The 23,258-nt window shown below is 49.2% G+C and overlaps 1 protein-coding gene across 2 annotated transcripts in view; it reads left to right on the top strand.

The window, feature by feature from the left end:
* The window catches only part of LOC137357538 (neuronal tyrosine-phosphorylated phosphoinositide-3-kinase adapter 1-like), a 272,550-nt gene that overhangs the window by 36,512 nt on the left and 212,780 nt on the right, over positions 1–23,258 (top strand). The window lies entirely within an intron of this gene.

The following is a 23,258-nucleotide window of genomic DNA, read 5'->3' as shown; positions in this document are numbered from 1 at the left end:
ATAACAGGACTGAGTGTCCCAGCACTGACTGTGTGTGTATAACAGGACTGAGTGTCCCAGCACTGACTGTGTGTCTAACTGGCCTGAGTGTCCCAGCACTGACTGTGGGTGTATAACAGGACTGAGTGTTCCAGCACTGACTGTGTGTGTATAACAGGACTGAATGTCCCAGCACTGATTGTGTGTTTATAACAGGACTGAGTGTCCCAGCACTGACTGTGTGTTTATAACAGGACTGAGTGTCCCAGCACTGACTGTGTGTTTATAACAGGACTGAGTGTCCCAGCACTGAGTGTGTGTCTAACAGGACTGAGTGTCCCAGCAGTGATTGTGTGTGTATAACAGGACTGAGTGTTCCAGCACTGACTGTGTGTCGAACAGGACTGAGTGTCCCAGCACTGGCTGTGTGAGTGTAACAGGACTGAGTGTCCCAGCACTGACCGTGCTTGTATAACAGGACTGAGTGTCCCAGCACTGACTGTGTGTCGAACAGGACTGAGTGTCCCAGCACTGGCTGTGTGTGTATAACAGGACTGAGTGTCCCAGCACTGACTGTGTGTCTAATTGGCCTGAGTGTCCCAGCACTGACTGTGGGTGTATAACAGGACTGAGTGTTCCAGCACTGATTGTGTGTGTATAACAGGACTGAATGTCCCAGCACTGACTGTGTGTCGAACAGGACTGAGTGTCCCAGCACTGGCTGTGTGTGTATAACAGGACTGAGTGTCCCAGCACTGACTGTGTGTCTAATTGGCCTGAGTGTCCCAGCACTGACTGTGGGTGTATAACAGGACTGAGTGTCCCAGCACTGACTGTGTGTTTATAACAGGACTGAGTGTCCCAGCACTGACTGTGTGTTTATAACAGGACTGAGTGTCCCAGCACTGAGTGTGTGTCTAACTGGACTGAGTGTCCCAGCACTGACTGTGTGTTTATAACAGGACTGAGTGTTCCAGCACTGATTTTGTGTATAACAGGACTGAGTGTCCCAGCACTGATTGTGTGTTTATAACAGGACTGAGTGTCCCAGCACTGACTGTGTGTGTATCACAGGACTGAGTGTCCCATCACTGACTGTGTGTGTATCACAGGACTGAGTGTCCCATCACTGACTGTGTGTGTATAACAGGACTGAGTGTCCCAGCACTGAATGTGTGTGTTTTACAGGACTGAGTGTCCCAGCACTGACTGTGTGTGTTTTACAGGACTGAGTGTCCCAGCATTAACTGTGTGTGTATAACAGGACTGAGTGTCCCAGCATTGACTGTGTGTTTATAACAGGACTGAGTGTCCCAGCACTGACTGTGTGTTTATAACAGGACTGAGTGTCCCAGCATTGACTGTGTGTTTATAACAGGACTGAGTGTCCCAGCACGGACTATGTGTGTATAACAGGACTGAGTGTCCCAGCACTGACTGTGTGTGTCTAACAGGACTGAGTGTCCCAGCATTGACTGTGTGTTTATAACAGGACTGAGTGTCCCAGCACTGATTGTGTGTTTATAACAGGACTGAGTGTCCCAGCACTGACTGTGTGTGTATCACAGGACTGAGTGTCCCATCACTGACTGTGTGTGTATCACAGGACTGAGTGTCCCATCACTGACTGTGTGTGTATCACAGGACTGAGTGTCCCAGCACTGAATGTGTGTGTTTTACAGGACTGAGTGTCCCAGCACTGACTGTGTGTGTTTTACAGGACTGAGTGTCCCAGCATTAACTGTGTGTGTATAACAGGACTGAGTGTCCCAGCATTGACTGTGTGTTTATAACAGGACTGAGTGTCCCAGCACTGACTGTGTGTTTATAACAGGACTGAGTGTCCCAGCATTGACTGTGTGTTTATAACAGGACTGAGTGTCCCAGCACGGACTATGTGTTTATAACAGGACTGAGTGTCCCAGCACTGACTGTGTGTGTATAACAGGACTGAGTGTCCCAGCACTGACTGTGTGTGTCTAACAGGACTGAGTGTCCCAGCACTGACTGTGTGTGTATAACAGGACTGTGTGTCCCAGCACTGACTGTGTTTAAATAACAGGACTGAGTGTCCCAGCACTGATTTTGTGTCTAACAGGTTTGAGTGTTCCAGCAGTGATTGTGTGTGTCTAACAGGACTGAGTGTCCCAGCACTGACTGTGTGTGTATAACAGACCTGAGTGTCCCAGCACTGATTTTGTGTGTCTAACAGGACTGAGTGTCCCAGCATTGACTGTGTGTTTCTAACAGGACTGAGTGTCCCAGCACAGACTGTGTCTGTATAACAGGACTGAGTGTCCCAGCACTGAATGTGTGTGTTTTACAGGACTGAGTGTCCCAGCACTGACTGTGTGTGTATAACAGGACTGAGTGTCCCAGCATTAACTGTGTGTGTCTAACAGGACTGAGTGTCCCAGCATTGACTGTGTGTTTATAACAGGACTGAGTGTCCCAGCACTGACTGTGTGTAAATAACAGGACTGAGTGTCCCAGCACTGATTTTGTGTCTAACAGGTTTGAGTGTTCCAGCAGTGATTGTGTGTGTATAACAGGACTGTGTGTCCCAGCACTGACTGTGTGTGTATAACAGACCTGAGTGTCCCAGCACTGATTTTGTGTGTCTAACAGGACTGAGTGTCCCAGCATTGACTGTGTGTTTCTAACAGGACTGAGTGTCCCAGCACTGACTGTGTGTGTATAACAGGACTGAGTGTCCCAGCACTGACTGTGTGTGTATCACAGGACTGAGTGTCCCAGCACTGACTGTGTGTGTAGCACAGGACTGAGTGTCCCAGCACTGACTGTGTGTGTAGCACAGGACTGAGTGTCCCAGAACTGATTGTGTGTGCATCACAGGACTGAGTGTCAGAGCACTGACTGTGTGTATATAACAGGACTGAGTGTCCCAGCACTGATTGTGTGTCTAACAGGACTGAGTGTCCCAGCACTGACTGTGGGTGTCTAACAGGACTGAGTGTCCCAGCATTGACTGTGTATTTATAACAGGACTGAGTGTCCCAGCACTGACTGTGTGTGTATAACAGGACTGTGTCCCCCAGCACTGACTGTGTGTAAATAACACGACTGAGTGTCCCAGCACTGATTTTGTGTCTAACAGGACTGAGTGTCCCAGCACTGATTTTGTGTCTAACAGGACTGAGTGTCCCAGCACTGATTTTGTGTCTAACAGGACTGAGTGTCCCAGCACTGAATGTGTGTGTGTAACAGGACTGAGTGTCCCAGCACTGATTTTGTGTCCAACAGGACTGAATGTTCCAGCAGTGATTGTGTGTGTATAACAGGTCTGAGTGTTCCAGCACTGATTGTGTGTGTATAACAGGACTGAGTGTCCCAGCACTGACTGTGTGTGTATAACAGGACTGAGTGTTCCAGCACTGACTGTGTGTGTGTAACAGGACTGAGTGTCCCAGCACTGACTGTGTGTGTGTAACAGGACTGAGTGTCCCAGCACTGACTGTGTGTGTATAACAGGACTGAGTGTCCCAGCACTGATTGTGTGTGTATAACAGGACTGAGTGTCCCAGCACTGACTGTGTGTGTATAACAGGACTGAGTGTTCCAGCACTGACTGTGTGTGTCTAACAGGACTGAGTGTCCCAGCACTGACTGTGTGTGGATAACAGGACTGAGTGTCCCAGCACTGACTGTGTGTGTATAACAGGACTGAGTGTCCCAGCAGTGACTGTGTTTATAACAGGACTGAGTGTCCCAGCATTGACTGTGTGTGTCTAACAGGACTGAGTGTCCCAGCAGTGATTGTGTGTGCATAACAGGACTGAGTGTTCCACACTGACCGTGCTTGTATAACAGGACTGAGTGTCCCAGCACTGACTGTGTGTCCAACAGGACTGAGTGTCCCAGCACTGACTGTGTGTCTAACAGGACTGAGTGTCCCAGCACTGGCTGTGTGAGTGTAACAGGACTGAGTGTCCCAGCACTGACCGTGCTTGTATAACAGGACTGAGTGTCCCAGCACTGACTGTGTGTCGAACAGGACTATGTGTCCCAGCACTGGCTGTGTGTGCATAACAGGGCTGAGTGTCCCAGCACTGACTGTGTGTGTATAACAGGACTGAGTGTCCCAGCACTGACTGTGTGTCGAACTGGCCTGAGTGTCCCAGCACTGACTGTGGGTGTATAACAGGACTGAGTGTTCCAGCACTGATTGTGTGTGTATAACAGGACTGAATGTCCCAGCACTGATTGTGTGTTTATAACAGGACTGAGTGTCCCAGCACTGACTGTGTGTTTATAACAGGACTGAGTGTCCCAGCACTGACTGTGTGTTTATAACAGGACTGAGTGTCCCAGCACTGAGTGTGTGTCTAACAGGACTGAGTGTCCCAGCACTGACTGTGTGTGGATAACAGGACTGAGTGTCCCAGCACTGACTGTGTGTGTATAACAGGACTGAGTGTCCCAGCAGTGACTGTGTTTATAACAGGACTGAGTGTCCCAGCACTGACTGTGTGTGTCTAACAGGACTGTGTGTCCCAGCACTGACTGTGTTTAAATAACAGGACTGAGTGTCCCAGCACTGATTTTGTGTCTAACAGGTTTGAGTGTTCCAGCAGTGATTGTGTGTGTCTAACAGGACTGAGTGTCCCAGCACTGACTGTGTGTGTATAACAGACCTGAGTGTCCCAGCACTGATTTTGTGTGTCTAACAGGACTGAGTGTCCCAGCATTGACTGTGTGTTTCTAACAGGACTGAGTGTCCCAGCACAGACTGTGTCTGTATAACAGGACTGAGTGTCCCAGCACTGAATGTGTGTGTTTTACAGGACTGAGTGTCCCAGCACTGACTGTGTGTGTATAACAGGACTGAGTGTCCCAGCATTAACTGTGTGTGTCTAACAGGACTGAGTGTCCCAGCATTGACTGTGTGTTTATAACAGGACTGAGTGTCCCAGCACTGACTGTGTGTAAATAACAGGACTGAGTGTCCCAGCACTGATTTTGTGTCTAACAGGTTTGAGTGTTCCAGCAGTGATTGTGTGTGTATAACAGGACTGTGTGTCCCAGCACTGACTGTGTGTGTATAACAGACCTGAGTGTCCCAGCACTGATTTTGTGTGTCTAACAGGACTGAGTGTCCCAGCATTGACTGTGTGTTTCTAACAGGACTGAGTGTCCCAGCACTGACTGTGTGTGTATAACAGGACTGAGTGTCCCAGCACTGACTGTGTGTGTATCACAGGACTGAGTGTCCCAGCACTGACTGTGTGTGTAGCACAGGACTGAGTGTCCCAGCACTGACTGTGTGTGTAGCACAGGACTGAGTGTCCCAGAACTGATTGTGTGTGCATCACAGGACTGAGTGTCAGAGCACTGACTGTGTGTATATAACAGGACTGAGTGTCCCAGCACTGATTGTGTGTCTAACAGGACTGAGTGTCCCAGCACTGACTGTGGGTGTCTAACAGGACTGAGTGTCCCAGCATTGACTGTGTATTTATAACAGGACTGAGTGTCCCAGCACTGACTGTGTGTGTATAACAGGACTGTGTCCCCCAGCACTGACTGTGTGTAAATAACACGACTGAGTGTCCCAGCACTGATTTTGTGTCTAACAGGACTGAGTGTCCCAGCACTGATTTTGTGTCTAACAGGACTGAGTGTCCCAGCACTGATTTTGTGTCTAACAGGACTGAGTGTCCCAGCACTGAATGTGTGTGTGTAACAGGACTGAGTGTCCCAGCACTGATTTTGTGTCCAACAGGACTGAATGTTCCAGCAGTGATTGTGTGTGTATAACAGGTCTGAGTGTTCCAGCACTGATTGTGTGTGTATAACAGGACTGAGTGTCCCAGCACTGACTGTGTGTGTATAACAGGACTGAGTGTTCCAGCACTGACTGTGTGTGTGTAACAGGACTGAGTGTCCCAGCACTGACTGTGTGTGTGTAACAGGACTGAGTGTCCCAGCACTGACTGTGTGTGTATAACAGGACTGAGTGTCCCAGCACTGATTGTGTGTGTATAACAGGACTGAGTGTCCCAGCACTGACTGTGTGTGTATAACAGGACTGAGTGTTCCAGCACTGACTGTGTGTGTCTAACAGGACTGAGTGTCCCAGCACTGACTGTGTGTGGATAACAGGACTGAGTGTCCCAGCACTGACTGTGTGTGTATAACAGGACTGAGTGTCCCAGCAGTGACTGTGTTTATAACAGGACTGAGTGTCCCAGCATTGACTGTGTGTGTCTAACAGGACTGAGTGTCCCAGCAGTGATTGTGTGTGCATAACAGGACTGAGTGTTCCACACTGACCGTGCTTGTATAACAGGACTGAGTGTCCCAGCACTGACTGTGTGTCCAACAGGACTGAGTGTCCCAGCACTGACTGTGTGTCTAACAGGACTGAGTGTCCCAGCACTGGCTGTGTGAGTGTAACAGGACTGAGTGTCCCAGCACTGACCGTGCTTGTATAACAGGACTGAGTGTCCCAGCACTGACTGTGTGTCGAACAGGACTATGTGTCCCAGCACTGGCTGTGTGTGCATAACAGGGCTGAGTGTCCCAGCACTGACTGTGTGTGTATAACAGGACTGAGTGTCCCAGCACTGACTGTGTGTCGAACTGGCCTGAGTGTCCCAGCACTGACTGTGGGTGTATAACAGGACTGAGTGTTCCAGCACTGATTGTGTGTGTATAACAGGACTGAATGTCCCAGCACTGATTGTGTGTTTATAACAGGACTGAGTGTCCCAGCACTGACTGTGTGTTTATAACAGGACTGAGTGTCCCAGCACTGACTGTGTGTTTATAACAGGACTGAGTGTCCCAGCACTGAGTGTGTGTCTAACAGGACTGAGTGTCCCAGCACTGACTGTGTGTGGATAACAGGACTGAGTGTCCCAGCACTGACTGTGTGTGTATAACAGGACTGAGTGTCCCAGCAGTGACTGTGTTTATAACAGGACTGAGTGTCCCAGCACTGACTGTGTGTGTCTAACAGGACTGAGTGTCCCAGCAGTGATTGTGTGTGTATAACAGGACTGAGTGTTCCAGCACTGACCGTGCTTGTATAACAGGACTGAGTGTCCCAGCACTGACTGTGTGTCGAACAGGACTGAGTGTCCCAGCACTGGCTGTGTGAGTGTAACAGGACTGAGTGTCCCAGCACTGACCGTGCTTGTATAACAGGACTGAGTGTCCCAGCACTGACTGTGTGTCGAACAGGACTGAGTGTCCCAGCACTGGCTGTGTGTGCATAACAGGACTGAGTGTCCCAGCACTGACTGTGTGTGTATAACAGGACTGAGTGTCCCAGCACTGACTGTGTGTCTAACTGGCCTGAGTGTCCCAGCACTGACTGTGGGTGTATAACAGGACTGAGTGTTCCAGCACTGATTGTGTGTGTATAACAGGACTGAATGTCCCAGCACTGATTGTGTGTTTATAACAGGACTGAGTGTCCCAGCACTGACTGTGTGTTTATAACAGGACTGAGTGTCCCAGCACTGACTGTGTGTTTATAACAGGACTGAGTGTCCCAGCACTGAGTGTGTGTCTAACAGGACTGAGTGTCCCAGCACTGGCTGTGTGCATAACAGGACTGAGTGTTCCAGCACTGATTTTGTGTATAACAGGACTGAGTGTCCCAGCACTGATTGTGTGTTTATAACAGGACTGAGTGTCCCAGCACTGACTGTGTGTGTATCACAGGACTGAGTGTCCCATCACTGACTGTGTGTGTATCACAGGACTGAGTGTCCCATCACTGACTGTGTGTGTATAACAGGACTGAGTGTCCCAGCACTGAATGTGTGTGTTTTACAGGACTGAGTGTCCCAGCACTGAATGTGTGTGTTTTACAGGACTGAGTGTCCCAGCACTGACTGTGTGTGTTTTACAGGACTGAGTGTCCCAGCATTAACTGTGTGTGTATAACAGGACTGAGTGTCCCAGCATTGACTGTGTGTTTATAACAGGACTGAGTGTCCCAGCACTGACTGTGTGTTTATAACAGGACTGAGTGTCCCAGCACTGACTGTGTGTGGATAACAGGACTGAGTGTCCCAGCATTGACTGTGTGTTTATAACAGGACTGAGTGTCCCAGCACGGACTATGTGTTTATAACAGGACTGAGTGTCCCAGCACTGACTGTGTGTGTATAACAGGACTGAGTGTCCCAGCACTGACTGTGTGTGTATAACAGGACTGAGTGTCCCAGCACTGACTGTGTGTGTATAACAGGACTGAATGTCCCAGCACTGATTGTGTGTTTATAACAGGACTGAGTGTCCCAGCACGGACTATGTGTTTATAACAGGACTGAGTGTCCCAGCACTGACTGTGTGTTTATAACAGGACTGAGTGTCCCAGCACTGAGTGTGTGTCTAACAGGACTGAGTGTCCCAGCACTGACTGTGTGTGGATAACAGGACTGAGTGTCCCAGCACTGACTGTGTGTGTATAACAGGACTGAGTGTCCCAGCAGTGACTGTGTTTATAACAGGACTGAGTGTCCCAGCACTGACTGTGTGTGTCTAACAGGACTGTGTGTCCCAGCACTGACTGTGTTTAAATAACAGGACTGAGTGTCCCAGCACTGATTTTGTGTCTAACAGGTTTGAGTGTTCCAGCAGTGATTGTGTGTGTCTAACAGGACTGAGTGTCCCAGCACTGACTGTGTGTGTATAACAGACCTGAGTGTCCCAGCACTGATTTTGTGTGTCTAACAGGACTGAGTGTCCCAGCATTGACTGTGTGTTTCTAACAGGACTGAGTGTCCCAGCACAGACTGTGTCTGTATAACAGGACTGAGTGTCCCAGCACTGAATGTGTGTGTTTTACAGGACTGAGTGTCCCAGCACTGACTGTGTGTGTATAACAGGACTGAGTGTCCCAGCATTAACTGTGTGTGTCTAACAGGACTGAGTGTCCCAGCATTGACTGTGTGTTTATAACAGGACTGAGTGTCCCAGCACTGACTGTGTGTAAATAACAGGACTGAGTGTCCCAGCACTGATTTTGTGTCTAACAGGTTTGAGTGTTCCAGCAGTGATTGTGTGTGTATAACAGGACTGTGTGTCCCAGCACTGACTGTGTGTGTATAACAGACCTGAGTGTCCCAGCACTGATTTTGTGTGTCTAACAGGACTGAGTGTCCCAGCATTGACTGTGTGTTTCTAACAGGACTGAGTGTCCCAGCACTGACTGTGTGTGTATAACAGGACTGAGTGTCCCAGCACTGACTGTGTGTGTATCACAGGACTGAGTGTCCCAGCACTGACTGTGTGTGTAGCACAGGACTGAGTGTCCCAGCACTGACTGTGTGTGTAGCACAGGACTGAGTGTCCCAGAACTGATTGTGTGTGCATCACAGGACTGAGTGTCAGAGCACTGACTGTGTGTATATAACAGGACTGAGTGTCCCAGCACTGATTGTGTGTCTAACAGGACTGAGTGTCCCAGCACTGACTGTGGGTGTCTAACAGGACTGAGTGTCCCAGCATTGACTGTGTATTTATAACAGGACTGAGTGTCCCAGCACTGACTGTGTGTGTATAACAGGACTGTGTCCCCCAGCACTGACTGTGTGTAAATAACACGACTGAGTGTCCCAGCACTGATTTTGTGTCTAACAGGACTGAGTGTCCCAGCACTGATTTTGTGTCTAACAGGACTGAGTGTCCCAGCACTGATTTTGTGTCTAACAGGACTGAGTGTCCCAGCACTGAATGTGTGTGTGTAACAGGACTGAGTGTCCCAGCACTGATTTTGTGTCCAACAGGACTGAATGTTCCAGCAGTGATTGTGTGTGTATAACAGGTCTGAGTGTTCCAGCACTGATTGTGTGTGTATAACAGGACTGAGTGTCCCAGCACTGACTGTGTGTGTATAACAGGACTGAGTGTTCCAGCACTGACTGTGTGTGTGTAACAGGACTGAGTGTCCCAGCACTGACTGTGTGTGTGTAACAGGACTGAGTGTCCCAGCACTGACTGTGTGTGTATAACAGGACTGAGTGTCCCAGCACTGATTGTGTGTGTATAACAGGACTGAGTGTCCCAGCACTGACTGTGTGTGTATAACAGGACTGAGTGTTCCAGCACTGACTGTGTGTGTCTAACAGGACTGAGTGTCCCAGCACTGACTGTGTGTGGATAACAGGACTGAGTGTCCCAGCACTGACTGTGTGTGTATAACAGGACTGAGTGTCCCAGCAGTGACTGTGTTTATAACAGGACTGAGTGTCCCAGCATTGACTGTGTGTGTCTAACAGGACTGAGTGTCCCAGCAGTGATTGTGTGTGCATAACAGGACTGAGTGTTCCACACTGACCGTGCTTGTATAACAGGACTGAGTGTCCCAGCACTGACTGTGTGTCCAACAGGACTGAGTGTCCCAGCACTGACTGTGTGTCTAACAGGACTGAGTGTCCCAGCACTGGCTGTGTGAGTGTAACAGGACTGAGTGTCCCAGCACTGACCGTGCTTGTATAACAGGACTGAGTGTCCCAGCACTGACTGTGTGTCGAACAGGACTATGTGTCCCAGCACTGGCTGTGTGTGCATAACAGGGCTGAGTGTCCCAGCACTGACTGTGTGTGTATAACAGGACTGAGTGTCCCAGCACTGACTGTGTGTCGAACTGGCCTGAGTGTCCCAGCACTGACTGTGGGTGTATAACAGGACTGAGTGTTCCAGCACTGATTGTGTGTGTATAACAGGACTGAATGTCCCAGCACTGATTGTGTGTTTATAACAGGACTGAGTGTCCCAGCACTGACTGTGTGTTTATAACAGGACTGAGTGTCCCAGCACTGACTGTGTGTTTATAACAGGACTGAGTGTCCCAGCACTGAGTGTGTGTCTAACAGGACTGAGTGTCCCAGCACTGACTGTGTGTGGATAACAGGACTGAGTGTCCCAGCACTGACTGTGTGTGTATAACAGGACTGAGTGTCCCAGCAGTGACTGTGTTTATAACAGGACTGAGTGTCCCAGCACTGACTGTGTGTGTCTAACAGGACTGAGTGTCCCAGCAGTGATTGTGTGTGTATAACAGGACTGAGTGTTCCAGCACTGACCGTGCTTGTATAACAGGACTGAGTGTCCCAGCACTGACTGTGTGTCGAACAGGACTGAGTGTCCCAGCACTGGCTGTGTGAGTGTAACAGGACTGAGTGTCCCAGCACTGACCGTGCTTGTATAACAGGACTGAGTGTCCCAGCACTGACTGTGTGTCGAACAGGACTGAGTGTCCCAGCACTGGCTGTGTGTGCATAACAGGACTGAGTGTCCCAGCACTGACTGTGTGTGTATAACAGGACTGAGTGTCCCAGCACTGACTGTGTGTCTAACTGGCCTGAGTGTCCCAGCACTGACTGTGGGTGTATAACAGGACTGAGTGTTCCAGCACTGATTGTGTGTGTATAACAGGACTGAATGTCCCAGCACTGATTGTGTGTTTATAACAGGACTGAGTGTCCCAGCACTGACTGTGTGTTTATAACAGGACTGAGTGTCCCAGCACTGACTGTGTGTTTATAACAGGACTGAGTGTCCCAGCACTGAGTGTGTGTCTAACAGGACTGAGTGTCCCAGCACTGGCTGTGTGCATAACAGGACTGAGTGTTCCAGCACTGATTTTGTGTATAACAGGACTGAGTGTCCCAGCACTGATTGTGTGTTTATAACAGGACTGAGTGTCCCAGCACTGACTGTGTGTGTATCACAGGACTGAGTGTCCCATCACTGACTGTGTGTGTATCACAGGACTGAGTGTCCCATCACTGACTGTGTGTGTATAACAGGACTGAGTGTCCCAGCACTGAATGTGTGTGTTTTACAGGACTGAGTGTCCCAGCACTGAATGTGTGTGTTTTACAGGACTGAGTGTCCCAGCACTGACTGTGTGTGTTTTACAGGACTGAGTGTCCCAGCATTAACTGTGTGTGTATAACAGGACTGAGTGTCCCAGCATTGACTGTGTGTTTATAACAGGACTGAGTGTCCCAGCACTGACTGTGTGTTTATAACAGGACTGAGTGTCCCAGCACTGACTGTGTGTGGATAACAGGACTGAGTGTCCCAGCATTGACTGTGTGTTTATAACAGGACTGAGTGTCCCAGCACGGACTATGTGTTTATAACAGGACTGAGTGTCCCAGCACTGACTGTGTGTGTATAACAGGACTGAGTGTCCCAGCACTGACTGTGTGTGTATAACAGGACTGAGTGTCCCAGCACTGACTGTGTGTGGATAACAGGACTGAGTGTCCCAGCATTGACTGTGTGTTTATAACAGGACTGAGTGTCCCAGCACGGACTATGTGTTTATAACAGGACTGAGTGTCCCAGCACTGACTGTGTGTTTATAACAGGACTGAGTGTCCCAGCACTGACTGTGTGTTTATAACAGGACTGAGTGTCCCAGCACTGACTGTGTGTGTCTAACAGGACTGAGTGTTCCAGCACTGACTGTGTGTTTATAACAGGACTGAGTGTCCCAGCACGGACTATGTGTTTATAACAGGACTGAGTGTCCCAGCACTGACTGTGTGTGTATAACAGGACTGAGTGTCCCAGCACTGACTGTGTGTGTCTAACAGGACTGAGTGTTCCAGAACTGACTGTGTGTGTATAACAGGACTGAGTGTCCCAGCACGGACTATGTGTTTATAACAGGACTGAGTGTCCCAGCACTGACTGTGTGTTTATAACAGGACTGAGTGTCCCAGCACTGACTGTGTGTGTATAACAGGACTCAGTGTCCCAGCACTGACTGTGTGTGTCTAACAGGACTGAGTGTTCCAGCACTGACTGTGTGTTTATAACAGGACTGAGTGTCCCAGCACGGACTATGTGTTTATAACAGGACTGAGTGTCCCAGCACTGACTGTGTGTTTATAACAGGACTGAGTGTCCCAGCACTGACTGTGTGTGGATAACAGGACTGAGTGTCCCAGCATTGACTGTGTGTTTATAACAGGACTGAGTGTCCCAGCACGGACTATGTGTTTATAACAGTACTGAGTGTCCCAGCACTGACTGTGTGTTTATAACAGGACTGAGTGTCCCAGCACTGACTGTGTGTGTATAACAGGACTGAGTGTCCCAGCACTGACTGTGTGTGTCTAACAGGACTGAGTGTCCCAGCATTGACTGTGTGTTTATAACAGGACTGAGTGTCCCAGCACTGACTGTGTGTGTATAACAGGACTGTGTGTCCCAGCACTGACTGTGTGTAAATAACAGGACTGAGTGTCCCAGCACTGACTGTGTGTAAATAACAGGACTGAGTGTCCCAGCACTGATTTTGTGTCGAACAGGTTTGAGTGTTCCAGCAGTGATTGTGTGTGTCTAACAGGACTGAGTGTCCCAGCACTGACTGTGTGTGTATAACAGACCTGAGTGTCCCAGCACTGATTTTGTGTGTCTAACAGGACTGAGTGTCCCAGCATTGACTGTGTGTTTCTAACAGGACTGAGTGTCCCTGCACAGACTGTGTGTGTATAACAGGACTGAGTGTCCCAGCACTGAATGTGTGTGTTTTACAGGACTGAGTGTCCCAGCACTGACTGTGTGTGTTTTACAGGACTGAGTGTCCCAGCATTAACTGTGTGTGTATAACAGGACTGAGTGTCCCAGCATTGACTGTGTGTTTATAACAGGACTGAGGGTCCCAGCACTGACTGTGTGTTTATAACAGGGCTGAGTGTCCCAGCACTGACTGTGTGTGGATAACAGGACTGAGTGTCCCAGCACTGACTGTGTGTTTACAACAGGACTGAGTGTCCCAGCACGGACTATGTGTTTATAACAGGACTGAGTGTCCCAGCACTGACTGTGTGTGTCTAACAGGACTGAGTGTCCCAGCATTGACTGTGTTTTATAACAGGACTGAGTGTCCCAGCACTGACTGTGTGTGGATCACAGGACTGTGTGTCCCAGCACTGACTGTGTGTAAATAACAGGACTGAGTGTCCCAGCACTGATTTTGTGTCTAACAGGTTTGAGTGTTCCAGCAGTGATTGTGTGTGTCTAACAGGACTGAGTGTCCCAGCACTGACTGTGTGTGTATAACAGACGTGAGTGTCCCAGCACTGATTTTGTGTGTCTAACAGGACTGAGTGTCCCAGCATTGACTGTGTGTTTCTAACAGGACTGAGTGTCCCAGCACTGACTGTGTGTGTATAACAGGACTGAGTGTCCCAGCACTGACTGTGTGTGTATCACAGGACTGAGTGTCCCAGCACTGACTGTATGTGTAGCACAGGACTGAGTGTCCCAGAACTCACTGTGTGTGCAGCACAGGACTGAGTGTCCCAGAACTGATTGTGTGTGCATCACAGGACTGAGTGTCAGAGCACTGACTGTGTGTATATAACAGGACTGAGTGTCCCAGCACTGATTGTGTGTCTAACAGGACTGAGTGTCCCAGCACTGACTGTGGGTGTCTAACAGGACTGAGTGTCCCAGCACTGACTGTGGGTGTCTAACAGGACTGAGTGTCCCAGCACTGACTGTGTGTGTATAACAGGACTGAGTGTCCCAGCATTGACTGTGTATTTATAACAGGACTGAGTGTCCCAGCATTGACTGTGTATTTATAACAGGACTGAGTGTCCCAGCACTGACTGTGTGTGTATAACAGGACTGTGTGCCCCAGCACTGACTGTGTGTAAATAACAGGACTGAGTGTCCCAGCACTGATTTTGTGTCCAACAGGACTGAGTGTCCCAGCACTGATTTTGTGTCTAACAGGACTGAGTGTCCCAGCACTGACTGTGTGTGTATAACAGGACTGAGTGTCCCAGCACTGACTGTGTGTGTATCACAGGACTGAGTGTCCCAGCACTGACTGTGTGTGTATCACAGGACTGAGTGTCCCAGCACTGACTGTGTGTGTAGCACAGGACTGAGTGTCCCAGAACTCACTGTGTGTGTAGCACAGGACTGAGTGTCCCAGAACTGATTGTGTGTGCATCACAGGACTGAGTGTCCGAGCACTGACTGTGTGTGTATAACAGGACTGAGTGTCCCAGCACCGACTGTGTGTATAACAGGACTGAGTGTCCCAGCATTGACAGTGTATTTATAACAGGACTGAGTGTCCCAGCATTGACTGTGTGTGTATAACAGGACTGAGTGTCCCAGCACTGATTGTGTGTGTATAACAGGACTGAGTGTCCCAGCACTGACTGTGTGTGTATAACAGGACTGAGTGTCCCAGCACTGACTGTGTGTGTATAACAGGACTGAGTGTTCCAGCACTGACTGTGTGTGTCTAACAGGACTGAGTGTCCCAGCACTGACTGTGTGTGGATAACAGGACTGAGTGTCCCAGCACTGACTGTGTGTGTATAACAGGACTGAGTGTCCCAGCAGTGACTGTGTTTATAACAGGACTGAGTGTCCCAGCACTGACTGTGTGTGTCTAACAGGACTGAGTGTCCCAGCAGTGATTGTGTGTGTTTAACAGGACTGAGTGTTCCAGCACTGACCGTGCTTGTATAACAGGACTGAGTGTCCCAGCACTGACTGTGTGTCTAACAGGACTGAGTGTCCCAGCACTGGCTGTGTGAGTGTAACAGGACTGAGTGTCCCAGCACTGACCGTGCTTGTGTAACAGGACTGAGTGTCCCAGCACTGACTGTGTGTCGAACAGGACTGAGTGTCCCAGCACTGGCTGTGTGTGCATAACAGGACTGAGTGTCCCAGCACTGACTGTGTGTGTATAACAGGACTGAGTGTCCCAGCACTGACTGTGTGTCTAACTGGCCTGAGTGTCCCAGCACTGACTGTGGGTGTATAACAGGACTGAGTGTTCCAGCACTGATTGTGTGTTTATAACAGGACTGAGTGTCCCAGCACTGACTGTGTGTTTATAACAGGACTGAGTGTCCCAGCACTGACTGTGTGTTTATAACAGGACTGAGTGTCCCAGCACTGAGTGTGTGTCTAACAGGACTGAGTGTCCCAGCACTGACTGTGTGTGGATAACAGGACTGAGTGTCCCAGCACTGACTGTGTGTGTATAAAAGGACTGAGTGTCCCAGCAGTGACTGAGTTTATAACAGGACTGAGTGTTCCAGCACTGACTGTGTGTTTATAACAGGACTGAGTGTCCCAGCACGGACTATGTGTTTATAACAGGACTGAGTGTCCCAGCACTGACTGTGTGTTTATAACAGGACTGAGTGTCCCAGCACTGACTGTGTGTGGATAACAGGACTGAGTGTCCCAGCATTGACTGTGTGTTTATAACAGGACTGAGTGTCCCAGCACGGACTATGTGTTTATAACAGGACTGAGTGTCCCAGCACTGACTGTGTGTTTATAACAGGACTGAGTGTCCCAGCACTGACTGTGTGTTTATAACAGGACTGAGTGTCCCAGCACTGACTGTGTGTGTATAACAGGACTGAGTGTCCCAGCACTGACTGTGTGTGTCTAACAGGACTGAGTGTCCCAGCATTGACTGTGTGTTTATAACAGGACTGAGTGTCCCAGCACTGACTGTGTGTAAATAACAGGACTGAGTGTCCCAGCACTGATTTTGTGTCTAACAGGTTTGAGTGTTCCAGCAGTGATTGTGTGTGTCTAACAGGACTGAGTGTCCCAGCACTGACTGTGTGTGTATAACAGACCTGAGTGTCCCAGCACTGATTTTGTGTGTCTAACAGGACTGAGTGTCCCAGCATTGACTGTGTGTTTCTAACAGGACTGAGTGTCCCTGCACAGACTGTGTGTGTATAACAGGACTGAGTGTCCCAGCACTGAATGTGTGTGTTTTACAGGACTGAGTGTCCCAGCACTGACTGTGTGTGTTTTACAGGACTGAGTGTCCCAGCATTAACTGTGTGTGTATAACAGGACTGAGTGTCCCAGCATTGACTGTGTGTTTATAACAGGACTGAGTGTCCCAGCACTGACTGTGTGTTTATAACAGGGCTGAGTGTCCCAGCACTGACTGTGTGTGGATAACAGGACTGAGTGTCCCAGCATTGACTGTGTGTTTATAACAGGACTGAGTGTCCCAGCACGGACTATGTGTTTATAACAGGACTGAGTGTCCCAGCACTGACTGTGTGTGTCTAACAGGACTGAGTGTCCCAGCATTGACTGTGTGTTTATAACAGGACTGAGTGTCCCAGCACTGACTGTGTGTGTATCACAGGACTGTGTGTCCCAGCACTGACTGTGTGTAAATAACAGGACTGAGTGTCCCAGCACTGATTTTGTGTCTAACAGGTTTGAGTGTTCCAGCAGTGATTATGTGTGTATAACAGGACTGTGTGTCCCAGCACTGACTGTGTGTAAATAACAGGACTGAGTGTCCCAGCACTGATTTTGTGTCTAACAGGTTTGAGTGTTCCAGCAGTGATTGTGTGTGTCTAACAGGACTGAGTGTCCCAGCACTGACTGTGTGTGTATAACAGACCTGAGTGTCCCAGCACTGATTTTGTGTGTCTAACAGGACTGAGTGTCCCAGCATTGACTGTGTGTTTCTAACAGGACTGAGTGTCCCAGCACTGACTGTGTGTGTATAACAGGACTGAGTGTCCCAGCACTGACTGTGTGTGTATCACAGGACTGAGTGTCCCAGCACTGACTGTGTGTGTAGCACAGGACTGAGTGTCCCAGAACTGACTGTGTGTGTAGCACAGGACTGAGTGTCCCAGAACTGATTGTGTGTGCATCACAGGACTGAGTGTCAGAGCACTGACTGTGTGTATATAACAGGACTGAGTGTCCCAGCACTGATTGTGTGTCTAACAGGACTGAGTGTCCCAGCACTGACTGTGGGTGTCTAACAGGACTGAGTGTCCCAGCACTGACTGTGGGTGTCTAACAGGACTGAGTGTCCCAGCACTGACTGTGTGTGTATAACAGGACTGAGTGTCCCAGCATTGACTGTGTGTGTAGCACAGGACTGAGTGTCCCAGAACTCACTGTGTGTGTAGCACAGGACTGAGTGTCCCAGAACTGATTGTGTGTGCATCACAGGACTGAGTGTCCGAGCACTGACTGTGTGTGTATAACAGGACTGAGTGTCCCAGCACCGACTGTGTGTATAACAGGACTGAGTGTCCCAGCATTGACAGTGTATTTATAACAGGACTGAGTGTCCCAGCATTGACTGTGTATTTATAACAGGACTGAGTGTCCCAGCACTGACTGTGTGTGTATAACAGGACTGAGTGTCCCAGCACTGATTGTGTGTGTATAACAGGACTGAGTGTCCCAGCACTGACTGTGTGTGTATAATAGGACTGAGTGTTCCAGCACTGACTGTGTGTGTCTAACAGGACTGAGTGTCCCAGCACTGACTGTGTGTGGATAACAGGACTGAGTGTCCCAGCACTGACTGTGTGTGTATAACAGGACTGAGTGTCCCAGCAGTGACTGTGTTTATAACAGGACTGAGTGTCCCAGCACTGACTGTGTGTGTCTAACAGGACTGAGTGTCCCAGCAGTGATTGTGTGTGTTTAACAGGACTGAGTGTTCCAGCACTGACCGTGCTTGTATAACAGGACTGAGTGTCCCAGCACTGACTGTGTGTCTAACAGGACTGAGTGTCCCAGCACTGGCTGTGTGAGTGTAACAGGACTGAGTGTCCCAGCACTGACCGTGCTTGTGTAACAGGACTGAGTGTCCCAGCACTGACTGTGTGTCGAACAGGACTGAGTGTCCCAGCACTGGCTGTGTGTGCATAACAGGACTGAGTGTCCCAGCACTGACTGTGTGTGTATAACAGGACTGAGTGTCCCAGCACTGACTGTGTGTCTAACTGGCCTGAGTGTCCCAGCACTGACTGTGGGTGTATAACAGGACTGAGTGTTCCAGCACTGATTGTGTGTGTATAACAGGACTGAATGTCCCAGCACTGATTGTGTGTTTATAACAGGACAGAGTGTCCCAGCACTGAGTGTGTGTCTAACAGGACTGAGTGTCCCAGCACTGACTGTGTGTGGATAACAGGACTGAGTGTCCCAGCACTGACTGTGTGTGTATAAAAGGACTGAGTGTCCCAGCAGTGACTGAGTTTATAACAGGACTGAGTGTTCCAGCACTGACTGTGTGTTTATAACAGGACTGAGTGTCCCAGCACGGACTATGTGTTTATAACAGGACTGAGTGTCCCAGCACTGACTGTGTGTTTATAACAGGACTGAGTGTCCCAGCACTGACTGTGTGTGGATAACAGGACTGAGTGTCCCAGCATTGACTGTGTGTTTATAACAGGACTGAGTGTCCCAGCACGGACTATGTGTTTATAACAGGACTGAGTGTCCCAGCACTGACTGTGTGTTTATAACAGGACTGAGTGTCCCAGCACTGACTGTGTGTTTATAACAGGACTGAGTGTCCCAGCACTGACTGTGTGTGTATAACAGGACTGAGTGTCCCAGCACTGACTGTGTGTGTCTAACAGGACTGAGTGTCCCAGCATTGACTGTGTGTTTATAACAGGACTGAGTGTCCCAGCACTGACTGTGTGTGTATAACAGGACTGTGTGTCCCAGCACTGACTGTGTGTAAATAACAGGACTGAGTGTCCCAGCACTGACTGTGTGTAAATAACAGGACTGAGTGTCCCAGCACTGATTTTGTGTCTAACAGGTTTGAGTGTTCCAGCAGTGATTGTGTGTGTCTAACAGGACTGAGTGTCCCAGCACTGACTGTGTGTGTATAACAGACCTGAGTGTCCCAGCACTGATTTTGTGTGTCTAACAGGACTGAGTGTCCCAGCATTGACTGTGTGTTTCTAACAGGACTGAGTGTCCCTGCACAGACTGTGTGTGTATAACAGGACTGAGTGTCCCAGCACTGAATGTGTGTGTTTTACAGGACTGAGTGTCCCAGCACTGACTGTGTGTGTTTTACAGGACTGAGTGTCCCAGCATTAACTGTGTGTGTATAACAGGACTGAGTGTCCCAGCATTGACTGTGTGTTTATAACAGGACTGAGTGTCCCAGCACTGACTGTGTGTTTATAACAGGGCTGAGTGTCCCAGCACTGACTGTGTGTGGATAACAGGACTGAGTGTCCCAGCATTGACTGTGTGTTTATAACAGGACTGAGTGTCCCAGCACGGACTATGTGTTTATAACAGGACTGAGTGTCCCAGCACTGACTGTGTGTGTCTAACAGGACTGAGTGTCCCAGCATTGACTGTGTGTTTATAACAGGACTGAGTGTCCCAGCACTGACTGTGTGTGTATCACAGGACTGTGTGTCCCAGCACTGACTGTGTGTAAATAACAGGACTGAGTGTCCCAGCACTGATTTTGTGTCTAACAGGTTTGAGTGTTCCAGCAGTGATTATGTGTGTATAACAGGACTGTGTGTCCCAGCACTGACTGTGTGTAAATAACAGGACTGAGTGTCCCAGCACTGATTTTGTGTCTAACAGGTTTGAGTGTTCCAGCAGTGATTGTGTGTGTCTAACAGGACTGAGTGTCCCAGCACTGACTGTGTGTGTATAACAGACCTGAGTGTCCCAGCACTGATTTTGTGTGTCTAACAGGACTGAGTGTCCCAGCATTGACTGTGTGTTTCTAACAGGACTGAGTGTCCCAGCACTGACTGTGTGTGTATAAAAGGACTGAGTGTCCCAGCACTGACTGTGTGTGTATCACAGGACTGAGTGTCCCAGCACTGACTGTGTGTGTAGCACAGGACTGAGTGTCCCAGAACTGACTGTGTGTGTAGCACAGGACTGAGTGTCCCAGAACTGATTGTGTGTGCATCACAGGACTGAGTGTCAGAGCACTGACTGTGTGTATATAACAGGACTGAGTGTCCCAGCACTGATTGTGTGTCTAACAGGACTGAGTGTCCCAGCACTGACTGTGGGTGTCTAACAGGACTGAGTGTCCCAGCACTGACTGTGTGTTTATAACAGGACTGAGTGTCCCAGCATTGACTGTGTATTTATAACAGGACTGAGTGTCCCAGCATTGACTGTGTATTTATAACAGGACTGAGTGTCCCAGCACTGACTGTGTGTGTATAACAGGACTGTGTCCCCCAGCACTGACTGTGTGTAAATAACACGACTGAGTGTCCCAGCACTGATTTTGTGTCTAACAGGACTGAGTGTCCCAGCACTGATTTTGTGTCTAACAGGACTGAGTGTCCCAGCACTGATTTTGTGTCTAACAGGACTGAGTGTCCCAGCACTGACTGTGTGTGTATAACAGGACTGAGTGTCCCAGCACTGACTGTGTGTGTATCACAGGACTGAGTGTCCCAGCACTGACTGTGTGTGTATCACAGGACTGAGTGTCCCAGCACTGACTGTGTGTGTAGCACAGGACTGAGTGTCCCAGAACTCACTGTGTGTGTAGCACAGGACTGAGTGTCCCAGAACTGATTGTGTGTGCATCACAGGACTGAGTGTCCGAGCACTGACTGTGTGTGTATAACAGGACTGAGTGTCCCAGCACTGACTGTGTGTGGATAACAGGACTGAGTGTCCCAGCACTGACTGTGTGTGTATAACAGGACTGAGTGTCCCAGCAGTGACTGTGTTTATAACAGGACTGAGTGTCCCAGCACTGACTGTGTGTGTCTAACAGGACTGAGTGTCCCAGCAGTGATTGTGTGTGTTTAACAGGACTGAGTGTTCCAGCACTGACCGTGCTTGTATAACAGGACTGAGTGTCCCAGCACTGACTGTGTGTCTAACAGGACTGAGTGTCCCAGCACTGGCTGTGTGAGTGTAACAGGACTGAGTGTCCCAGCACTGACCGTGCTTGTGTAACAGGACTGAGTGTCCCAGCACTGACTGTGTGTCGAACAGGACTGAGTGTCCCAGCACTGGCTGTGTGTGTATAACAGGACTGAGTGTCCCAGCACTGACTGTGTGTCTAACTGGCCTGAGTGTCCCAGCACTGACTGTGGGTGTATAACAGGACTGAGTGTTCCAGCACTGATTGTGTGTGTATAACAGGACTGAATGTCCCAGCACTGATTGTGTGTTTATAACAGGACTGAGTGTCCCAGCACTGAGTGTGTGTTTATAACAGGACTGAGTGTCCCAGCACTGACTGTGTGTTTATAACAGGACTGAGTGTCCCAGCACTGAGTGTGTGTCTAACAGGACTGAGTGTCCCAGCACTGACTGTGTGTGGATAACAGGACTGAGTGTCCCAGCACTGACTGTGTGTGTATAACAGGTCTGAGTGTCCCAGCAGTGACTGAGTTTATAACAGGACTGAGTGTTCCAGCACTGACTGTGTGTTTATAACAGGACTGAGTGTCCCAGCACGGACTATGTGTTTATAACAGGACTGAGTGTCCCAGCACTGACTGTGTGTTTATAACAGGACTGAGTGTCCCAGCACTGACTGTGTGTGGATAACAGGACTGAGTGTCCCAGCATTGACTGTGTGTTTATAACAGGACTGAGTGTCCCAGCACGGACTATGTGTTTATAACAGGACTGAGTGTCCCAGCACTGACTGTGTGTTTATAACAGGACTGAGTGTCCCAGCACTGACTGTGTGTGTATAACAGGACTGAGTGTCCCAGCACTGACTGTGTGTGTCTAACAGGACTGAGTGTCCCAGCATTGACTGTGTGTTTATAACAGGACTGAGTGTCCCAGCACTGACTGTGTGTGTATAACAGGACTGTGTGTCCCAGCACTGACTGTGTGTAAATAACAGGACTGAGTGTCCCAGCACTGACTGTGTGTAAATAACAGGACTGAGTGTCCCAGCACTGATTTTGTGTCTAACAGGTTTGAGTGTTCCAGCAGTGATTGTGTGTGTCTAACAGGACTGAGTGTCCCAGCACTGACTGTGTGTGTATAACAGACCTGAGTGTCCCAGCACTGATTTTGTGTGTCTAACAGGACTGAGTGTCCCAGCATTGACTGTGTGTTTCTAACAGGACTGAGTGTCCCTGCACAGACTGTGTGTGTATAACAGGACTGAGTGTCCCAGCACTGAATGTGTGTGTTTTACAGGACTGAGTGTCCCAGCACTGACTGTGTGTGTTTTACAGGACTGAGTGTCCCAGCATTAACTGTGTGTGTATAACAGGACTGAGTGTCCCAGCATTGACTGTGTGTTTATAACAGGACTGAGTGTCCCAGCACTGACTGTGTGTTTATAACAGGGCTGAGTGTCCCAGCACTGACTGTGTGTGGATAACAGGAATGAGTGTCCCAGCATTGACTGTGTGTTTATAACAGGACTGAGTGTCCCAGCACGGACTATGTGTTTATAACAGGACTGAGTGTCCCAGCACTGACTGTGTGTGTCTAACAGGACTGAGTGTCCC

The sequence above is a fragment of the Heterodontus francisci genome, chromosome 48 (assembly GCF_036365525.1).
Source record: "Heterodontus francisci isolate sHetFra1 chromosome 48, sHetFra1.hap1, whole genome shotgun sequence".
NCBI lineage: Eukaryota > Metazoa > Chordata > Chondrichthyes > Heterodontiformes > Heterodontidae > Heterodontus > Heterodontus francisci.
Note: the sequence above shows the minus strand (reverse complement) of the source record. Positions and strands in the feature narration are given on the sequence as shown.